This window comes from Ammospiza caudacuta, chromosome 2, assembly GCF_027887145.1.
Source record: "Ammospiza caudacuta isolate bAmmCau1 chromosome 2, bAmmCau1.pri, whole genome shotgun sequence".
NCBI lineage: Eukaryota > Metazoa > Chordata > Aves > Passeriformes > Passerellidae > Ammospiza > Ammospiza caudacuta.
The window spans coordinates 8917430-8933452 of record NC_080594.1 but is presented as its reverse complement, the minus strand read 5'-3'; the positions used below and the strand labels follow the sequence as shown (position 1 = coordinate 8933452).

The window sequence follows — 16023 nt, the reverse complement described above, 5'->3', positions numbered from 1 at the left end:
TGTTTAATTTGTATTAAAAACAGGAAGTCACTAAAACACCCAGCACCTACAGGCTTACGCTGTAAATTTATCAAATATAAAAGTATTGATTCCTCTTAATGTAGACCATATACAACTTTTCTCCTGAGTAAAAAAAAAACGTGGTGATTATTAAACCTTTACTTTTAGAGAAAAGTAAAGGATTTTCATGAACATGCATTAAAAATAGTTAGAATAAAGATCCAGCAATAGTTAGTTGCACAATGCTGTACTGATAATACCATCACAGTAAAAACACTCAGAATAAATTTATTGTCAATCTAACTGAACAGTTGAGAAATAAGCTTAAAAGAAGACTTGTTTCTTTCACCAATATCACTTTGATTTAAAATTCAGATTACTCAAAAGGGAGTAATTTCCTGTTTCATTTATGCAAAAATAAGGCGACTGACAAAAGGGTGTTTTTTCTGCATATGCAGATTCAGGTGCATATAAATCACCCTTTGTGAGGGCAGGAATTCTGCAAATATGTTCAACACTTATTAAAATATCTAATAAAGCATCTCTAGACATTCTATTTCACTGCACTGAAAATAAATTAGCAAGTACAGATATGTCTGCTGTAACCCCTTGAGTAGTCATAAGTGAAAACACCCTTGTAAATTGTTTCATTCTTTTACTGATATGACTGAAATTAGTTTTATAATTGATGTTAAAGACATGAAATTGCTTTGAAGCATTAACAGATTGATCATCTAAATAAATATTAGAGTCAAGAGAGACTATGTCATTTTGTGCTCTACTTTTCTAACTGAAAATTATTCTCAGGCTAATTGAAAAATTATGTAAAGAGACATTTATTCATGTTAATTTTAAGATGGGTAGAACAACTCAATATAAATGGAATTTTCCCAATATCTCCAAATACAGACAGAGCATTTATGCCAGTTTCTCCATTAACCATATAAAACACAATCTTTACAGAAGAACTTAAGCAAATGGATCATTCTTAGATTCTAGTGTGCAAGTGCCTGTTTAGTAACCTTGTTATCAAATTGGGAGTGTCACAGAGCCAAGTAAACTAGGAAAGCCTTGCAACTTAAGTTTATGGTGCATATGAATATGCATTATAAAGGTATGTAAGAACTGAATATACCATTTTCACTACTGGCATATTTTTGTCTCCAAGAGGCTAGGAGCTTCAAATAAAACTATTCATGACACAAAGAATGAGAATAATTTACCAAAAATGTTACCAGCAAAAACTTCAGATTCTGGTCTACACGTTTACAAAACCTTCAGCTGCGGCTAACCAAGTCTAAACAGAAAAACTGATTACATCCTCATTATATTTACTCAAACTTTTTTATATCCCCATGATTACAATTGAATTTTTTTTCTTCTTGTTCATCTTAAATTTTATTTTAGCAGGCAGCCTTCCCAAATCCTGATTTTGAGATCAGCTTTCATGAATGCTCTGTCAGAGCATCCAAAACAAGTGGAGTATCAATATATTTTGAGGAAAATGACAGGCATCAGCTTCTCAAGGAAAAAAGGATGAAATGCCTCTGAAGTTACATCCTTGAAAATTAAGAGAAAAGACAAAGCAAACTCCTCCTTACACACACAGAAAGATCTTACAAAGGCACCTACCTACAGAGACAATGACAGCAGCTGTAGCATCTCACGTCTATCAGTCATAATCTAGAACAGTGCCAATTTCCATTAACCAAGCAATAGAGGAACTGAAATTACTCCTCCTGGTCTACGCAAGTCACTGCGGTTGCTCCAGTGCATTCTGATGACTTAATTAGGAAGATGGTGCAGCACATGTGGTTTTCCAGCCAGGTTCATCACAAAGGCCACATCATCAAAGCACAAGAGTTGTGTCTTCTACAGCTAGATTAAAAATAGGGATTTCTTCATTAAGTGTCTTGCAGCTGACTGTGCCTCTTGATTTGTCTCCGTCTATTCAGACAATTAAATAAAGCGTCATGCTTTATTTATTTCTTTTTAAAGGCTAATAAAGAAGCTGTGAATTGAAGTACAGCTGGCAATCTTTTTATTTATTAAGACCTCAGTGTACACAGTGGCAATCTCTGGAAGCACGTGCTGGGATTTTTTTTCCGCTTTTTAATATATGTTCTCTTTGCAGGCACAACATTTCGCCTCATAGGAATTAGAAACCTTTGTCATCCTCTCCAGCATCAAGGAGTCAGAAAAAAAACCATCACAAAAAGCCCAGAACAATTAAAAAACAAGACAAAACTAAAACTACCACCCAACAGGGAAAACCTAAGGTCACAAAAAAGTCCACAAATATGAAATCCGAGTACAGAAATTGGAAAACTTAAAGAAAGATAGATAAATGATAAAATTGTAAAAATTAGCTAGCATATAATCAAGTCAGAAAATACTTAAAATTTGGTCACCATACTCCAAATTAACAAAAACCAGCTATTTCCTTTTACTTCTATCAGCAGGGATGGATGACTAAAGAAATTACATGATTGTTATGTAGGTATATTAACTGAAATTATTACACATAATATACTACACACTTTTCATTTCCTGATAACAAGAAATTATTATCTCTTGTGTTATTAAGTAATCTCATTTGTATAACCATAATGGGAATTATGCATGGTAATGTCATACCATAGAAACACCACAATATTTCCTTGATAACAAATACATTGTATCACAACATAATGGGATCTAGCCTTACTCCATGAATATTAGGAAATTTTAAAAATATTCCACAAGGAAGGATGACTTACTGCTCTGCACTTCAAAGAAAGCTGAAGCTTCCATGAGGCAAGATGACTTCTCAGTCTTAAGAGTTACTAACTGATAATTGTATGTCATTATGCATATTTACAAAGGCACATGCACACAAAAAAAAGTAGTGATGAAATGAGATGATCTCAGGTGCTAGTTCTTTCTTTCTGCAGGAGGTTTAAGGATGGCCTATGCACATTGCAGGGATAAGAGAAACAAGAGGAAGATGGGAACGCAAACATGGTCTTCACCAGAGCAGAGATTTCAGTTTTTCTTAATTTCTTAGCTCTCTTTTTATTTACTCAGCCTAAATAAAACCCTTCCTTAGGAGTCAAAATGTGAGGGGTGCTTGATTTGGGTTTTGGCTTACATTTCCAGTTCTGAACTGACAAGAATATTCCGTCCATTTCAAGTTAAACGGATGTGCATGATAGAAGCTCATCTTTCGACATGTTCCTTGACCCCAGCAAGGCCTAAACTGTCTCTCTATTCTCCCTTAATGCGACCTTGACTTCCACAACCTACAAACTTGGTGGCACTTACAAGTGGAAGCAATACATTAAATCATCATCCCTTGATACACATCACTTACAGATGCATTTGTCACAGTTCTATTAAATTAGGATCACAAAAATGTAATTTATGGCCAAGAGTGACACTTGATAAAGCCTGTGAAAACAAAATTACCAGAAAACGTGCGACAAAACACAGGACTTCTTTCCACTCCAATCTGTCAACAAGAACAGACCCTCCATGATTGTACTCTGTAAAGTAGAAGTTATGTGATAGAAAGTTAAGAGAATGTCAGGATGAATCTGGGAGCCTGGTTGGTGAGCTGGATTTGAGCTGGCACTGCACCCTTGACCTAAGGATGCCTACCAACACGGTGGGATGCTTCAGTGAGAGCACAGCCAGCAGGGCAAGGGGCAATGGGCTCCCTTCCTGTTGTGGTTTCATGAGTGCCCGTGGAAGGAAAAGAAAAGAAAGAGTGCATCCTATGCAGACTAAATGATTTCCATGTGTCTTCCAGCCTAATGACTTGCCTGATTCCGTAGGTGTTCCTACCTCTGGGTTACTCACTTCAACTCATATCTAAATGTATATATTAAATAAAAATATAGATAAATGTTATCTTCATTTGGCCTCAGACTCAAGGACAAATAGAAATTGCATGGAATTTGCAGATTATTAAAAATCTGACTCTCTTAAATCATATTGTTCTTCAGAGTTAAGATTACTCAGCAATTTAGAGCTTGTATCATGTTGCACAGTCTCAGGTACAAAGTATTTGTTTTGCTTTTTTTTTGCTTCTGTCCTTACCTTATTTTCCCTGTGACTTAAAAACCAAGCTTTGGAAAGCTTACTGGCTCATCTCACAATAGTTACCAACATGACTTTACTTTCAAATACTATAAATTTATAACAAGAAAACACCAAGCCCTGCCATTGTTTTTTACTGAGTTTTGCTGTTGGATCAGAAAAGCTGAAAACTATTCTGAAGTACTTCCCAATTGAAGGAATTTAAGTTCATATCCACCATTCTTCAAGAAGTGCCAAGATCACTCAATTTTCTTAGCTCAATGAGGCATCACTCTTCCTTTACATTTTCATGATGAGGGGCTTAGACGAAATGTAAGCATTCAATTCTCTTTGACTCTCAGCCTATGCCAAAAGACAGCATGGGTTGGTTGAGTCTGGCTGAACATTCCCTTTTTTTAAACATTCTTCTCAAAAAAAGACCTGTGTAACCACAAAACTAGCTCAATTCTATTCAATGCCTTTTTCAGTCCTTGACAGATTTATTTTGAATATTTGACTGAAAATCCATTCAGGCACTCAAAAAATACAGAAAAATTCCTGAATGCACATTACAAGACCCTGGTTTTCTTCATGAAGCAGCAAGTTAAGATCTTCCAGTGCTACAAAACTTTTACTCAATACACCTTCACAGGTTGCAGAGAAATTAGAAGAAGGTGGAATTCCTTGTTAAAATGTATCAAACAGACCTATAATTCCTAAGTATATTTTGACAACAAGTTCAGTAATGTTACAGGTTAAAAACACAAATCTTTTTTTCTCTAGCCAGATGACAAAGTTTTGAGTACTAAAAAGTTGACAGCAATTAAAAAAGAAAAAATAGACACCAAACAATTTAGTTACTGATGTTACTGAATTATGATTGCCCTGACAAAAGTCCTAATAAAGGAGTATTCAGATTCCAAAACAACTGCCTCTTTTTCACTGCCTTTAAGATGCTATGGTAAGTAATCTGAATTTATGGGAGTTTCTTTAGGATCAATTGTCTCCTGTTGCAAACAAGCAGACTAGGTAGGAGGGTGAATTTATTTCCTGCAGTGCTTCAGTAATAAGCCAGTGAGTATTAGGGAAAAGGAAACTTAAAATATTACTTTCTGCCCCAGGAAAAGTCAAATCCTGAACTGATCCTCCTCAGTAAGCTACTGTGGCTGCCAAAGAGAGTTGTTTACTTTATGAGTTTTATACATACGCCCATGAATAATTTCTCAAGTTTATATTTCATGATGTACATCTTGTATATCTTATGCTATATATCTGTATTTCTTATAGAGAACCTATTTTGTGGAGAAACAATGAACAGTAAACCATAGAGGTCCAGAAGCTCTTAAAAACTTCTCAAAAATCTGGGCTCAAAACAGGTGTTTTCCTTTTCTTCCTCTCTGTAAAACCTATAGAGAATTCTGTTGCGAAAATATTATAATCTATCAGAAGCATTCAAATTTTTTTGTTTGTTTTCAGCATTGCTGACAAATTTGTCATGTTTCTACAAGGCTTTCTTTGTGCAGGTATCTCTGTAAAGCTCAAGGATTGACACCAAACAACACAAGTGGCATCTGCTCCAGTTCAGATGGAGAGATTTTCCACAACACTCACTGTTTGGAACCAAGTTCCAAACCCGGCAAAAAGCAGCAGGAATGCTCCTGTTGTCTCCATTACCAATCCAAAAACGTGTAAGTTCGCAGTTATTTATGTCAGAAAGAAAAAAATAAATCAGTTCAAATTATTAACATCTCTTTCTGTATGTCATGTATAGTTTTGGGGGTTTTTTTTGTTTTTTTGCTTTTTTGACAATCTATTAACTGGTAATTTTAAAACACTTTAAAGACTTAACTGAAAACACAGAGCTCAACATATGCATCTAAACATAATATGACATCAGTTAATGCCATGTTTTCTTTAAAATCAGCTATCATGTTTTCCAGCTTTAAAATATGCAGAGCAACTGGCAAGGAAAAAAAAAAAAAAAATCACATCTTTCCCAGATAATGTTCAATCCCTGATTAAATAAAGATGTGCCAAGGCAGAGATACTTCATGCCTCAGGAGACAGCCATGGTGGAATTGTGAGTGTATTTTATATGTGAATTAGAGGTAAGATGTAATGACATGAGATGAAAGGCTCAGCCGTGATTTTAATAAAGGGGGGAGACAGTGCTTCCCTGCAGACCCCATATGCAAAGGAGTCAGACTCAACAAGAATATATGGAAAGATTCAACAAAAAATACAACAAATGCTTCAAAGTTATAAGGCCACTATTAAAATTCATCACATTTTACTGAAGCTGAGTATTCCACATCTGAGGGTAAGCGCTAACACATTTCTTATAAACTTCATTTCCTATGAAAAGCTACATCATCAGTAAGGCTGGAATATTTTCAATTTTCAGACAAAACAGAATCATGTTTTGAAACCATAACATCTCATTTTTTAAAGGTTTCTAATAACATCACTAAAAATAATTCCCTGAATTTTTTTATTTTAAGAGTATGGTCTTAACTGTAATAAAATATAACAACTTAGTAGTATTACTATGATAACAGATACTTCAGGTGCTTAATACTTTTAGCATTCCTCAGGAAAAGCTATTACCTATTGCTCCATTGTTTTTTAAAAATTTTTTATGGCTGTAGCAGAAATCTAAAGAACCATTATTTAATTTTCTTTCATTAAACATAGGAAATAGAGATTTTTCACAGTTCTCTCTCATTCTCTGCATTAAAAAAAAAAAAGACATGCCTTTGTAAGGAATAGACATGAAAAGAGCAAAGTGAATGGGATGAACTGCTTAAAGGAAAAAAATAATCCTTCTTTATTTGATCTTTTGTGATAATCACACTCCTGGCCCCCTGCCAGCAAGGCTCAGCATGCTGATGTCTGGCCAAGTACAGTAATCTCTTGGTTCAAGTCTGAGGTCTGTGATGAAAATTACAAAGCAGAGGCAAAAATCAAAATGCCACCTGTGATTTTATTCTGAAACTAATTTGATGGAAAAAGTAATACAATGAAAACAGTCTTTTTAGTAAGGACTATGAAACTATGACTAAATTGAAACCAAGGCAAGTGGATGGAGGTAGCTATCAAGCAAATACATTTGGATCTGCAGGCATTCCTTTTAAAACGAGCAGTAGATGTCTTTGTGACAGGTAAATTGCTTTGAGATTATGTTTGAAGTCCAAGGTCAAACTTTTAAAATGATAATTTTAACTTGCATCTTCCTTTACTCTGGAGTCTTTCTGCATTTGAAAACCAACAAAACCAGGAAAAATCCCCCAATAATTTATTTCTTTATTTTCTGTGAACCACCTTACAATACAGGCGAACAAACAAATGCTTGAGGAAATCTTTTTTCTTCCCCTTTTCTTTTAGAAGTCGGTATTTGAGCTAGTTGCTCAAAAGGTATGGGGAAAAGAGTTCTATAGCCACAAAATTCTGTATTCACAATGTACTCAAATTAGAAATCAAGCCAGTAAAGTCTTCTACATTATTATTCAGATTGAAACCAGAAAAAGCAACCAGTAAAATCCAGCATGCCACTTATTTTTCTATATAGTTGTGCTTTCCTGAAAGGTCGTACGTCATTAGCAGAACTGATCAAAGTATGGTTAGATTTTTCTTTACAAATATTGAAAATTGCTCAGAATTACTTGGAAGCTGCTTTTAGAGATTTGCTATTTAAAAAAAAAAACCCCAAAGTTTTGTTTCCTTTGTTTTACTACAACATAAATTTACTATTTTCTGAAGCAATACATGTTCCCTGTTTTACCACCATCTTCTTTATAAATTTGTACAGTATCTTGCCATTTGTATACACACTACCCCTCTCTGAACTGGTAAGAATTACCATACTCAAGCACCAGGACAATCCCTGGTCTCTGGGCCTCACTGAAACACTGCATTTCAGCAATCCCCAGCTGCTATTTTGCTTTTCTTCAGGAAGGTTCTCCATAGATTTCCAATTCTCATTGATATTCAAGTCTGTTTCTGCCCTCTCTATCTTCCCCCCACCAACTGTGCTAATCAAAGGAATGCTTTAATAGCCACCTTAACCTTCTCATATTTTCATGCCACTCCCTTTCTATATTTTCCTTTGCAGTCAAAAAACCCCAACCATTGCAGCACAGACAATACAATTAAACTGCCAGATTCTGTGTGTTATGCATGCAGATAGGCTCACAACTTCCTTAACTCCACACATACACACATTTTAACATCCAGAGAGAACTTCAGGTATATTCATGCACATATTCACATGGACAGCAAAAAAACCATGAGCATTTATGTTTAAATAAAAGGCACCTACCTGGAATGAGCTGGCCCAGTAACTGATGGCATCTGGAAAGGCTGAATACAGCAACTACAGCCAGAAAAGGATAATGTTTCCATTTCATGATGTGTCCCTCCTTGCATTACACCAGCTCAGCAGCACTAACAGTCAATGTCACCTGAAATACACCATGGAAATAAGAGCAGAGGAATTAATGACAAATTGAGGTACTAATAAATATTTTTGTCCAGATTAACTCCATGAAGTGTGCTGGTTTCAATACAGCTTTAGCTATTACAACAATGTTAAATTTCCTAGCAGTTAGACAGTTGAAAACCACAAACAGAATATTAGCTATCCTTGCAGAGCAGACAACCCCAAACCAGATGTTATAAAGGGAGACACAAGGATCCCCATGGTGCACATATATGTGTTTACAGTGCTGCATGTTGTTTGATTAAGTTATTAAAGAAATTGCTCACTTCAGCAGGATAAAGTACATGTTTAATCCATCTCAGTGCTAGAAATACTTAAACCCCTGCACAAGTTGGAACCACAGTCAAGGCTATTCAACTTACTATGAAAGGAGGGTTAAAACTTCACTTTAGCCTTATGAAATTATGTTTTGCTGAAGGCGGATTAGGTATAATTGTTCAAGTTATTACTGGGTAAAATTAAGACAATTTTCTGGTGAGTTTGCAATCTTATGAAGGAAGACAATACTTGGAATCAAAAAAAAATATTTTTAACCAAAATATTACTTTTAGATGCATCATTCTGACCACCACATCTGTAGATTAAAAAGCATTCACAGCTCTGCTGGTGCTTAAAAGCCATCTCTGCTCATCCTACTTATTAGTTTACTCTTCACCTACATTAGTGCTTAGTATAGACTTGTCCAGAAATCATGGAATTGTTGGGGCTGGAAGGGACCCCTGAAGTTCCTCCAGTCCCATCCCCTGGCAAGGGAGGGTTACCTGGAGCAGGTTACACAGGAGTGCACCCAGGTGGGAATGGAATGTCCCCAAAGGGGGAGACCCCATGGCCACCCTGGGCCTCAGGCCTTGTTTTCAGCCTGTTCCAAACACCTTTCCTCTAAAACTTCCGAAAATATACATGGTGTTTTTCAGATGATCTCAGTAGATTTTTAAAAGCAGTAAGATTTTTTTTTTTAGATAATTAAATGCACAATCTGATGGTTTCATTTTGGGTGATTTTTTTGGGGGGAGGTTCTTTGAGTGCTTTGGTTTTTTTTAAAGGGCCCTTCTCTAAATACTAACCCAAATGCATGTGAATGTAGCATTGCCTATATTCCAGAGTGTCTGGGGTTCATGACAAGATCATGATGGTGAAAAGACACACTGTTTTAAGTGTCTGTCAAATGGTGAGACGTGCCAAATTGCCTGACCCTAACCAACAATTAGAGACCACCAAGGAACTGTAAATCTGACATACACTGACACAATAAAAACTACTCCAGCAATAAATAATTATGTTAGACCTTAACTTCACAGCTACACTTATTTCACTCACCTTGTTGTCAATGTATACTCAGAGATGGCCAGTTTGGATGATGAATCTGACATTATTTAAATGCCATCAGACATAATTGCAATAGTGAAGAAAACCACAGTGACACCAGTCACTTGTTTGTGCTGTTGGGACAGAAGAGTTTCATCTGTAAACCTAATACCTATTTAATGACTACAGATTGAAGAGTTGCATGACTACTGGGAGCACTCAGTGCCACCTGACACTTTTGGATGTTCAAAAATGCATAAATAAGTTTCATATGAACAGATTCCATCTCCTACACATGTTGCATTTAAAATTTTCTTTTTGTGTTGCATCTGTGCCTACACTATCTTAGTAACTAGAAATAATAATCCATTTCCTATTATAATTACCCGTGTCTCACAACAGATTTTACTTTTTTTCCTCATTTCAACCACACAGCACACAAAATCTCCCTGTTCCTTCCATTCTCCTTCTTTTAATTTCCCCTATCACTCATATGGCTGCTCTTCTGTTGCAAACAGCTTGACAGCTCTTAATGGCAGAGTTAACTGCAATAAATGGCCAAGGTGCTACATGCTGCTCATGGTTGCTCATGGTAGGGCTCCAAGACTGAAATTTGGAGGCTCAGGCCCTTAAAATACCTATCTATTTCTCTATACAGTAATATAAAGCTGTTTACTACTTTGGTTTCTGTAAAGCTATTTACTACTTTGGTTTCATACTCCCATTGTTTCTTCACTTTCTGTGCAAACACCAGACTGAATGTTGCTTCTAACACAAGTTGAAGATGCAGCCCTTGGATTTTTCTTCTTCAAACAAAACCGGGAAAATAACACCTTCAGCTCAAGATTTACTTTGCCATTATGTGAGGTAAAGGAACACTGAGGTGAAGGAGGAGAGTTGAGCCAAGGAAAAACAAGAAAGGTAGGAGAGGGAGGGTTTTAATTTTTGTCTTTTTTCTCACCATCCAACTATATTTTAATGAAAAGTAAATTTTGCTCTTTAGCCAAGGTCAACTGACCCCCAACAGTAAAGTTGCAGGGAAGAGATGAATGCCAGGAACATACCTGATGGCACTCACCTCCTCTGAGAAGGCATGCCATGCACAAACCCAACATTTTGTCTTTCCTTACCTCTCTCTTGCATTTATTTAACTGGTAGACTTTGATTTCTTTTTAATCTGTGTATGTGATAGAGCTCCACAGGGAGCTCTGACCATGAATGCTTGGCTGTTCAGTTAAAAGCTTTTTCACCCTCTTATTCTGCTTGTAGGCTTATGTTTGAAATAAAATATTTCATTCTAAAGCTGGAAATTCTCAGTATCATTAGAAACATTTTTCTTACAGAAAATTTGGGGGAAAAGAGATTTCATTAAGGCAAATAATTTTAATAGGAAAAACAATATTTTTTAGTCTACAGTTTAAAAACAAATCCTGTACATATTCCTTGAAAACAATCTTCAATAGGATGTTAATTTGTATTATTTGGGGTACAGAGCTTCTGAAAGAGTACCCCTGATCACAGGAAAGATAAAGTAGAAAGAGTTGTCATCAAAATGGTTTTCAGATAGAAGCTGAGTCGAGCCAAAGAGAAACAAGATCTTTCTTTTCATCATCTACTGCCACAGTGCCACAATTCTGGCACTACACAACAGCAGAAGAAACACCCAGAAACGCACTGCAGCCAAAGGGACTCGGATGCAATTCTCTGCAATTAGTTTTTCAGTGTCTGACCTACAAAAGTAATGCTGCAGAATGATGACTGGCACTAATTAGATGTTGCCAGTGACAGGAGAAGGATGCACTCACCACAGACACTTCAGCTGGTCTGAGACCTCGCCTCACTCTGCATGAAATGGCCACAGACCTTCACCAGAATGTGCAAGGAAAGATTCAGACCCAATGCCTTGTCCAGGGTGCACAAAGAAGATAAACACTGGCTTCTCTATGACATTATAATCATTAAAGAATCAATGGCAAATTAAACTGCACAAGCCCAGAGGGGAAAGGAGTAGCGTGGTAAAGGCAGGGAAAAGGTCCAATCAATTTTTTGCCTCTACTTCCAAAGTCTAGTGCTATTTATCACTACAGCCAGTGTAGAAGCAAAGACACAGACAAGATGAAACCAAAGCTGGTTTTCTTTTCATGTCTTCAGGGATTTTTTTTTGTTTTATTTCGCCAAAAATTTTGATAATTATTGATGCTCTGCTGAGGTAACCAGCTTCCTAAGACTAGATTTTGACAGGGTCCTGAGTAGAAAGAGTAGACACAAAAGTCAGGTTTAAGATCCTAACTAATAAAATTAACTTCCCCTTATAAAACATACGCACTTTAGTAGATAATATGCTGAAGAAGATTGTTTATCTACAGAATGAGGTAGAAATTTGATTTGCTGTGTACCCAACCATTTAGGAGTGGACTAGCAAAATTGCACCAAAAGAAGGAAAAAATAGAAAATATTCCTTTCGAAGCAAGGTTAGCTATTTCTGGAAGTGTCATTTTTTAACGCTTGTAACACATTTTTAGGCCTGCTGGTAGTGGATGGTCCTTTCCTTTCAATCCCCATGTCAGACACATTTATTTGGTCATCCCTGTTTAGACTGACACTCCTTCTAAACTTACTCCTCCTGTTACAGATCACTGAACTTCCCTTCACTATTTTAAACATCCTGTCTATGTTAAACTAAGTTTATTTAAAGTTCCAGGAGGAAGCCCTGCCCTATATAGTCTCAACTGTGTCCATTTGGGAGCAAAAACCACAGAGTTGATGAACTAGGGGGAAAAGTCTGGTTAGCTCCTTTCTTGCTATCAAGTAAATCTACTCTACCAAGATCAAAGCAGCTGAAAAATATAAATCTATTTAAACCAGAGTAATTATCAGTATAACACATCTATGGATGTAGACTGTCACCCTTTCAGTGACAGTTTCAACAGGCATTCATAAAGCTCATCTTATTTAATCTTGAGTAGTCCCAGACATTTGCATTTTTAGAGACAACTCTTAACAACTGGTTTTAACAGTTATCATGCAAGATTTACACTTTACTTACTTTAAGCTCTTGTTTGCTTGCTTTTTTAATGCAGTGAGAAACCCAAGAATAAAATATTTGTTATTAATGATAGCAGTGTATTGAATGTGCTCTGTTTACATTCCCAAGCTGGTTGGTGACAAACTTGACATACAGCAGTCTAACCTAAATTGTGACTCAATTTCTGTATGGTACTTTTTACTGCCTAATCAAAACCACAGGATTTGTTCATCTACTATAATTAAAATTAAAAAGAAGCTGTCCATGTTCATCCCCTTGTAGTTAAGCCAAGTCTGAGGCATCAGACATGTAACAAAAGAATCCAATTTTTCTGCCACCAGTTCCTTGGACCTGACAGATGCTCAGGAGAGACTCCTGAGAGCTGGAAGAACGCAAGAGATACTCCCATCTTCAGGATTAATAATTCAGGGGAGAGCACGCCTCTTTGCCTCATCTCAAACCCTAAAAAGGTGAGCAATGAGCCCATTCTGGAGACCAACTCCATATACTTGGAAGGACAAGAAGGTGATCTGTAGTCAGCAAGGTTTTATAAAGAAAAAAATGTATCTATCCAACCTGAAATCCTCCTGTGATGATCAACTTGGCAGCTGAGGGGAGACCAGTGGGTGTTGTTTATCTTGTCTATAAGATGGCCTTTGATGATTTAGTTCACAAGTCCCTGGTAAAGAAGCTGAGGAGGTACAAACTACATCAGCAGTGAGTGAGGTGGACTAAAAACTGCTTGAACTGTCAGGTTTAAAGGATTGTTATCAGCATCATAAAGTCTAGCTTGCAGTCCATCCCAAGGGCTGCTACTCCTAAATACTGCATCCAACACTGTTTAATATCTTTGCCAGTTACCTGGATGGTAAGACTGAGTACACCCTCAGCAAGTTTGAAGGTGACATTAAACTAGAAAGACTGGGAGCATGGTTGTACCACTATCCAGAGGGGCCTCTGCAGGTTGGAAAAAACTGATTCAATTCCAAGAGTAACCTCAAATCCTGCATTGGGTGAGGAATAACTTAAGGCACCAGTATACCATAGAGGGCAGCTGGCTGGAAAGCAGCTCTCCCAAGGAGGACTCAGAAGTCCTTCTGGACAAAAAGTTGAGCAGCAATGTGTTCTTGTAGGAAAGAAGGCCAAGGTATCCTGGACTCGTCTGGGAAAGCTCTGACAGCAGGTAGGAGGAAGGGTTCCTTCTTCTCCCTCTCCCAAGCAGAGGTGAGGCCACACCTGGGGAGATTTGCCCAGCATTGGGGTCCCCAGTACAAGACTGACAGGGGAGCAAATCCAGCAGAGGGACACAAAAATGTTTGATTTAGGAAAACCTGTCATTTAGGAAGAGGCTGGGACTGCTCATTCAGCAGAAAATCCTGGGAATCAGCTCCATGTGAGTAAAACCTTGCTGTGATGGAATGAAAAGTAAAGAGCTCTGCCTCTTGGCATAGGTGGCCATTGACAGGGCTAAAAGCACAAGATGAAACACAGAAATTCCACTTAGATATAAGAAAAAACCTTCTCTACTGCAAGGTGAATGCACAGTGGAATAGGCAGCCTGGATAAAGGTGGTTACTCCATCTTTAGATGCAAAACATAAAAGACATCCCTGATCAACTAAATTATCCTTCCCTATCTCATCTTTGATTATCCTGCTTTCAGGCTTAAGAATATTGCATCAAAATCAGCAACCCATATTCTGTTTTGGCTAATAGAATATTATAAGGTGCCCAGCATTGAATGAAGAAAGGCTTTCTCACTGAAAATTGGTCACAAAATGCTTAGCAGCTATAGGGCAGGGTGACTAGAAAAGCTGTCAGCATCAAATGGTCCTGGAGCAGGGGCAGACTGAATGAAGACAGCATGCAGGGGATGTTCTTTAGGGCTTAATAGAAAAAAAAAATTAAATAATATGAATACAAAAATCATTTATTCTGTGAAAAGCCCTCAATTCACAGTCAATAAACAGAAAGTTGAGGAGGTTTGTGATGACATTTTTAGGGGAATAACCTTATGATCCCACAGGGAAAGAGAACAAGCAGATAGATGAATGTTTATGCATGCTATGCAGCATTGTAAGCTATGGCCTGTCATCACTGTGATAGTTGTGTTCAGGTTGATTATTCCCCTGGAATGCAAAAATCAATTCTAACTTGCAGACTATTATTGTGCACAGACCTTCAGCATCGCAGATTTTGTTCTCTATTTTATCTTCACTCACTCCCAGGGGAGAAATCAGAGGCCAAAAGGTAATTGGTACCAGTCACCAGTGAATTCACTGAACAAAACTTTCCTCAAATCCAGAAAGTGATTTCATTCTGCTAATTAGCCTTTTTTTTTTTCATGTGTGGAAACTGCTGATATAGCTAAAAGCTGGGGGAAGAGAGGGGAGTGTGTGTCATCACTCACAATAAGCTATTCAAGGAGGGAGAGGGAGAGCCATCAAGGTCTTAGCTAAGAGTTTTACAGGTAGCCTGTGTGCGCACACAGTGCCTGAGTGAGAAAAGGAGGTGATGGGGCTTTTGAGATCTTTAATGTGACAAAATTTACTTCAAATCTAGAGCAAAGACACTTTGGGTTGTTCTCCCCAATAGTAGCCAGGCAGCCTCACATAATTCATGCTCAGTGACACAAAATGTCTCTAGAATTCAAATAAATCTGGAACAGAACTACATTAACAGCAGCTTTAGCTGCATTGGTACATGCAACTCTCAACCACAAGATTTTTGAAGCAGCTGTTTGGGGTGGTTTTTAATACAGTTTCATATTTCTCAACATTTTACCCCTGTGGTCAGCCTGTGTCCCCCTTTGTTTTTTGCACAATTAGGCTCCATCTGTTAATGAGGACAAGCAAGCAAATGGGAAACAAAGCTCATAGTAACTAACAGCACTACAGAAAATCCTATGAGAAACTAAGTGGAATTCAGACTTGGATTTGGATGTTGTACCATATTCAAAATGTAAAGCAAGGAGGGGAAAGTAAAAGCTTACAAATCTTGGTTAGTAGCTCAATCCCTAACTGTGGCAAAGTATCTTCAAAGTAATTGCAGATAGTCATGAGACTAAAAATGATAACAAAATTAATAGGTTATCTATAAGGTTGCTACATTTAAAATTCTTTGCCTTGTTATAGTGA

General features: G+C 37.2%; 1 long non-coding RNA gene across 1 annotated transcript in view; it reads right to left on the bottom strand.

The window, feature by feature from the left end:
• Positions 1–873: 873 nt before the first annotated feature.
• The window catches only part of LOC131554910 (uncharacterized), a 53126-nt gene continuing 37976 nt past the window's right edge, over positions 874–16023 (bottom strand). Inside the window, exons 2-3 of the long non-coding RNA XR_009274471.1 lie at positions 8378–8519; positions 874–1878 (exon numbers count right to left, since the gene is read on the bottom strand). This is a non-coding gene — a long non-coding RNA (uncharacterized LOC131554910). The remainder of the gene's footprint in view (positions 1879–8377; positions 8520–16023) is intronic.